Source organism: Vulpes lagopus, chromosome 2 (genome assembly GCF_018345385.1).
Source record: "Vulpes lagopus strain Blue_001 chromosome 2, ASM1834538v1, whole genome shotgun sequence".
NCBI lineage: Eukaryota > Metazoa > Chordata > Mammalia > Carnivora > Canidae > Vulpes > Vulpes lagopus.
This window is the reverse complement of record NC_054825.1, coordinates 61202533-61208532: the sequence shown is the minus strand read 5'-3', so window position 1 is coordinate 61208532 and position 6000 is coordinate 61202533.

Below are 6000 nucleotides of genomic sequence, written 5' to 3'. Positions count from 1 at the left end.
ATTTTCTCCCACCCTAATCCATGAGTGTAGGGATTGACTTCCTTATGTTCACTACAATATCCACACAGTGCCTTGAACAGTGCCCAACATACTACGAGCTCAATATTTACTGAATAGAAATATGGATAAATCAAAGAATAGCAGTTAAAATTTCAAACACGATGCAAATTACGAGTTTTAAAACTTACTTTGTCCAAAAAAAGCACATTTGAGATTGATCCTAAAATAAGCTATAGATGTATTTTGATTTCTGAGAAAAAAGGAAGAGTATTAAGAAGAGGCAGATTAAAAGTCTAAGACTTGAATACTTTCGAGTTTCAAGTTTGCAGCTGGAGTGAAGAAATTTTGGTGGAGGTAAGGAAGTAATGAATTATTTATTGAATACCCCTACCTCTGGATGTTCTTTAGAAGTCAATACCTGTTCAACTGTCCTTACGACTGTATAGCTTCATTCCTGGGAAGAAGAAAAAAAAAAGGCAATGTGGTTTCTTTGAATATTTTCATAAGTCAAGACTAAGAAATTTAGAAGATGCTGCTGCTTTGGCCAAGTATTTGTCTTGTAATGGAAACATTCTAAAGTGACATTGTACTATGTACTTGTCCAAATCTAATTAGTGGATCTTGAATCCCAAAGTCATTGGGGAAAATATAAATCTAGTTATAACAAGCACAAAAAATGCTTCAAGTAATAGTCCATTCTGCAGTTATGTCCACCCATAGATGGTACAATACACTTCTCAGAGTAAAAACCCCAACTCTCTTCACTCTTAGATTCTCTCCATCTATCGTTGAAGTAGGTGAGTTCTATTTTTTGTGATAGGCTACACCTTGACAAGAGGATAAATGGAAGGGCAAGAATATGGTATGTGCCTCATTTAAGATTCAAGGAGAAGTCCTAGCCAGGATGTTCATAAGTGGAAGAATTAAAGAAGATAAACTATGTAGATCCTGGCAAATGGACCATACCATCCTTCCTGCTTTATTCCAAAGCCACATCAGTTGAACAGGATATTAGTCAAATTCCAATAAAAAATATTAAAATTATTGTCTTTGTACTCCATTTTCTTTTAAAACTTAAGAAACCTCCAGTTAACTATCATAGTGGAGTCACTAAGTAATTGGAAAATTATGTAACTACCGCTGAAATTACACAAACATCATGCCAAAAATATTCCTTACTTTGGAGAACAATTTAATAACAAAGAATTTGAGTGTTTAGTAAAATTCTCTTTGAAAAGGCATTATTTGAAAACCTCTTTGCATTAATTGCCTAAATTAAGAATTCCTAGATGTATTAGATGGTAGTCATCAACCTTGGGAACATTAGAATCACCTGGTAGCCTTTTTCCTTTACAGCTTTGAACTGACAAAATTGCAAGATATTTAAAATGTACAACTAGGAGATTTGATATACATTGTGAAGATTCCCTCCATTCAGTTAATTAACACATCTATCACCTCATATGTTTATCCTGTTTTGTGTATAAAAAACATTTAAGTTCTATCCTCATAGCAAATTTCAATTAAACAATAGTGTTATCAACTATAGTCACCATGTTTTATATTAGACTCTCAGAATTTATTCAACTTACAACTGAACCTGTACCCTTTGACAGACTTCTTCCTATTTCCACCTCCAGCAAACAATTTTCTACTTTTTCTATGAGCTCAACGTTTTTTGCATTTTCTTAGTATTAGTAGTATTAGATTCCACATATAAGTGATATCATGCAGTATTTGTCTTTCTCTATCTGCTTATTTGACTTAGCATAATGTCCTTCAGGTCCACTGTTGTCACCAATGTCCATATTTCTTCCTTTTCGTGGTTGGATAACACACACTACATTTTCTTTATCCATTCCTCATCCAGCAATGGACACTTAGATTGCTTCTATGCCTTGGTTGTTCTAAATACTGCTGCAATGAACATGGGAGTACAGATACCTCTTCAGTGTAATTATTTCATTTCCTTTGGATATATACCCAGAAGTAGAATTACTGGATATGATAGTTCTATTTTTATTTTTTTTAGAAATCTCCGTATTGTCTTCCATAGAGGCTGTACCAATTTGCACTGCTACCAACAATGTATAAGAGTTACTTTTTCTCCACATTTTTGCCAGCATTTATCTCTTGTCTTTTTTATAAGAGTCATCCCAACAGGTATGAAGTGACATCTCGTTGTATTTGTGATTTGCATTTCTATGATGAGTAATGATTTGAGAATCTCTTCATGTACCTATTGGCCACCTGTATATGTTCTATAGAGAAATGTCTATTCAAGTCCTCTACCTATTCTTTAATCAGATTTTTTCTATCGAGTTATATTAGTTCCTTATGTATTTTGGGATATTAATTTCTTATATATGATATGCAAATATTTTTTCCATTTGGTAGGTTGCCTTTTCATTTTATGGTTTCCTTTGCTATGAAGGAGCTATATAGCTTGATATAATCCTGTTTGCTTATTATTGGTATTGTTGCCCTTACTTTGGCTGTCAAATCCAAAGAATCATCACTATGTCCAGGAGCTTACCACCTATGTTTTCTTCTAGGAGTTGTAGGTTTCCATATCTCTTGTTCAAATATTTAATTCATTTTGTGTATTGTGTAAGATCGTTGTCTAGTTTCATTTTCTCGCATGTGGCTGTCAAGTTTTCCCAATATCATTTATTGAAGAGACTATCCATTCCCTATTGTATATCCTTGGCTCGTTTTGAGAAATTGGCCACATATACATGTATTTATTTCTGGGCTCTCTATTCTGCTTTTATGCAATATCACACTGTTTTGATTATTGTAACTTTGGAACTTAACTTGATATCAAGGAACATAATGCCTCTAGATTTTTCTTTCTCAAGATCATTTTGACTATTCAAGGTCTTTTGTGACTCCATAAATATTTTATGACTGTTTATTCTACTTCCATGAAAAAAGCCATTGCAATATTGGCAAGGATTGCATTGAACTTGTAGATTGCTTTGGTAAATGAACATTTTAACAATATTAATTCTGCCAATCCAGTACTATGGAATATTTTCTTATTTACCTATATCTTTTCAATTTCTTCATTCCATGCCTTATAGACATCAATGTACAGGTCTTTAATCTACTTTGTTAAGTTTATTTTTAGGTACTTTAAACTTTTTGATGGAATTGTTTTCTTTCTCTGATACTTATTAGTGTATAGAAACAACCAATTTTGTATGTTGGTTTTCTATTCTGAAACTTTATTGAATGCATTTAATTATAACTTGTTTTTGGTGGAGTCTTTAGAATTTTCTATATATACCATGCCATTGACAAATAGTGACAGTCTTAATTCTTCCTTTCTGATTTGGATGCCTTTTATTTCTTTTTCTTGCCTAATCACTCTGGCTAGGACTTATAGAAATATGTTGAATAAATATGGTGAGAGCAGACATCTGTTTTGTTCCTAATCTTAGAGAAAAAAGCTTTTAGCTTTTCAATGTTGAGTATGATGTAAGCTGGAGACTTGTTATATACCGCCTTTATTATATTGAGGTGCATTTCCTCTATACCTACTTTGCTTTTGTCATAAACAGTTGTAAAATTTTCTCAAATGCTTTTCCTGCCTCTATTGAGATGATCATACAATTTTAATCTTTCACTTTGTTAATATGGTATAGGCTATTATTGATTGATGGATATTGAGCCATCCATCTGTGCATGCTTGGGATAAATTCCACTTGATCACCATGTACAAACTGTTTAATATACTATTGAATCCAGTTTGCTAATATTTTTTAAAAGTTCATTTATGTAATCTCTACAACCTAGGTGGGGCTTGAACTCTGACCTCAAGAGCAAGAGTCACCTGCTTCTCTAAGCCAGCCAGACACCCCTCAGTTTGCTAATATTTTGTTGAGAATTTTGCATCTATGATCATCAGGATTATTGGCTTATGATTTTCTTTTCTTTCTAGTGTTCTTATCTATTTTGGCATCAGGTAATGCTGTCCTCATAAAATTTGAGCACATTCCCTATTCTTTTTTTCTTAGAGCTTGACAAAAATGAGTACTAATTCTTTAAATGTTTGGTAGAATTTAGCAGTGAAAATATCTGTTTCTGGACTTCCTTGTGTCCAAAAGTTTTTAACTACTAAATTAGTCTCCTTGTTCATTATTAGTCAGTTCAGATTTTCTGTTTCTTTATGATCAGTTTTTATGGGTCATATGTTTCTAGAAATTTATCTATATTCTTTAGGTTATCCAGTTTGTTAGCAGATATTTGTTTATAGTATCTTCTATGATGTTTCATATTCTGTAGTTTCTGTGTACTGCCACATCTTTCATTTCCGATGTTGTTTATTTGGGTCTTCACCCTTTTTTTCTTAGTCTGACTAAAGGCTTGCCAATTTAGTATATCTTTGTTTCATCTCTTCTGTTTTTCTGATCTCTATTTCATTTATTTCTTCTTTGGTCTTTGCTTCCTTCCTTCTGCTAATTTTGGGTTTTGTTTGTTCTTTTTCTGGTTCCTCAGAGTATAAAGTTTGTTTTTTTGAAATCTTTCTTGTTTCATGATGCAGGCATTTACCATGCTGAACTTCCCTCTTAGAATAGCTTTATGTTGTATCCCATTAGTTTTGGTATTTACATTTTCATTTGTCTAAGGTAATTTTTATTTCCTTTTTTATTCTTTGACACATTGTTCAGTAGTATACAGTTTAATCTCTGCGTTTGAATTTTTCCAGTTTACTTCCTGTAATTGATTTCTAGTTTCAAACCATTGTGGTCAGAAATATGTTTGAATTCAGTCTTTTAAAATGTACTAAGACTTGTGGCATAACATATAATATATTCTGGAGAATGTTGCTTGTGTACTTGAGAAAAAATCTGTATTCCATTGCTTTTGAATGGACTGCTCTGTATATGTCTAAGTCTATCTGATCTAACATGTTAAGGCCACTGCTTCCTTACAAATGTTCTGATTTATCCATTGGTGAAAGTGGGTTATTAAAGTCCCCTAGTATCTTTGTATTACTACCTACTTCTCCCTTTAGGTCTCTTTACATTTGCTTTATATATTTAGGTGCTCCTATGTTGGATGATTAAATATTTACAAGAGTTATATCCCCTCATAGATTCGACCACATAATCATCATATAATGATGTTCTTTGTCTCTTAATACAGTGTTTATCTGAAAGTCTATTTTGTCTAAGTATGGCTGTCCCAGCTTTCTCTTGGTTTCCATTTGTACAGGATACCTTTTACCATCCCTTCACTTACAGAATATGCATGTCTTTACATCTGAAATTAGTCTATTGTAAGCAGGATATAGATGGTTCTTGTGTTTTTGTTTTTTATCCATTCAGCCCATCTATGTCTTTTGGAGAATTTTATCCATTTACATTCAAATTATTTATATTTAATGCCATTTTGTTCATTGTTTCTGCTTCGTTGTTCATATATTCCTTCCTTTTCTTGCTCTCCTTTGTGATTTAGTGACTTTTTTTTTATTGGTTTGCTTAATTCCTTTCCCTTTGTCTTTTGTGTATCTAATGGAGATGGATTTGTGTAGCTATGATCAGTAGGCTTACAAAAAACAACTTGTAAGTCTATTTTAGATTGGTAACATAAGTTCAAACACATTCTAAAGCTTTTACTTCCCCTACCCTTTCAACCTGTTTTTAATATCACAAACTTTTATCATTTTATCTTGAGTATGCATTACCAAGTTATTGTGCTTATGGTTATTTTTATTATTTTTATCTTTTAAACATCATTTTAGCTTTATAGGTGATTATCCTCCACTACTACACCATGAAATTATTCTGAATTTTACTACGTATTTACCTTTACCAATAAGATTTACACTTTATGTTTCCCTATTAGTAATTATCACCCTTTCATTTCACCTTAATATGTCCCTTTAATATTTCTTGTAAGCCTGGTTTAATGGTGATGAACTCCTTCAGCTTTTCTTTGCCTGGAAAAATCTTCATCTTTCCTTCAATTCTGAAGGGCAGTTTTGTCAGG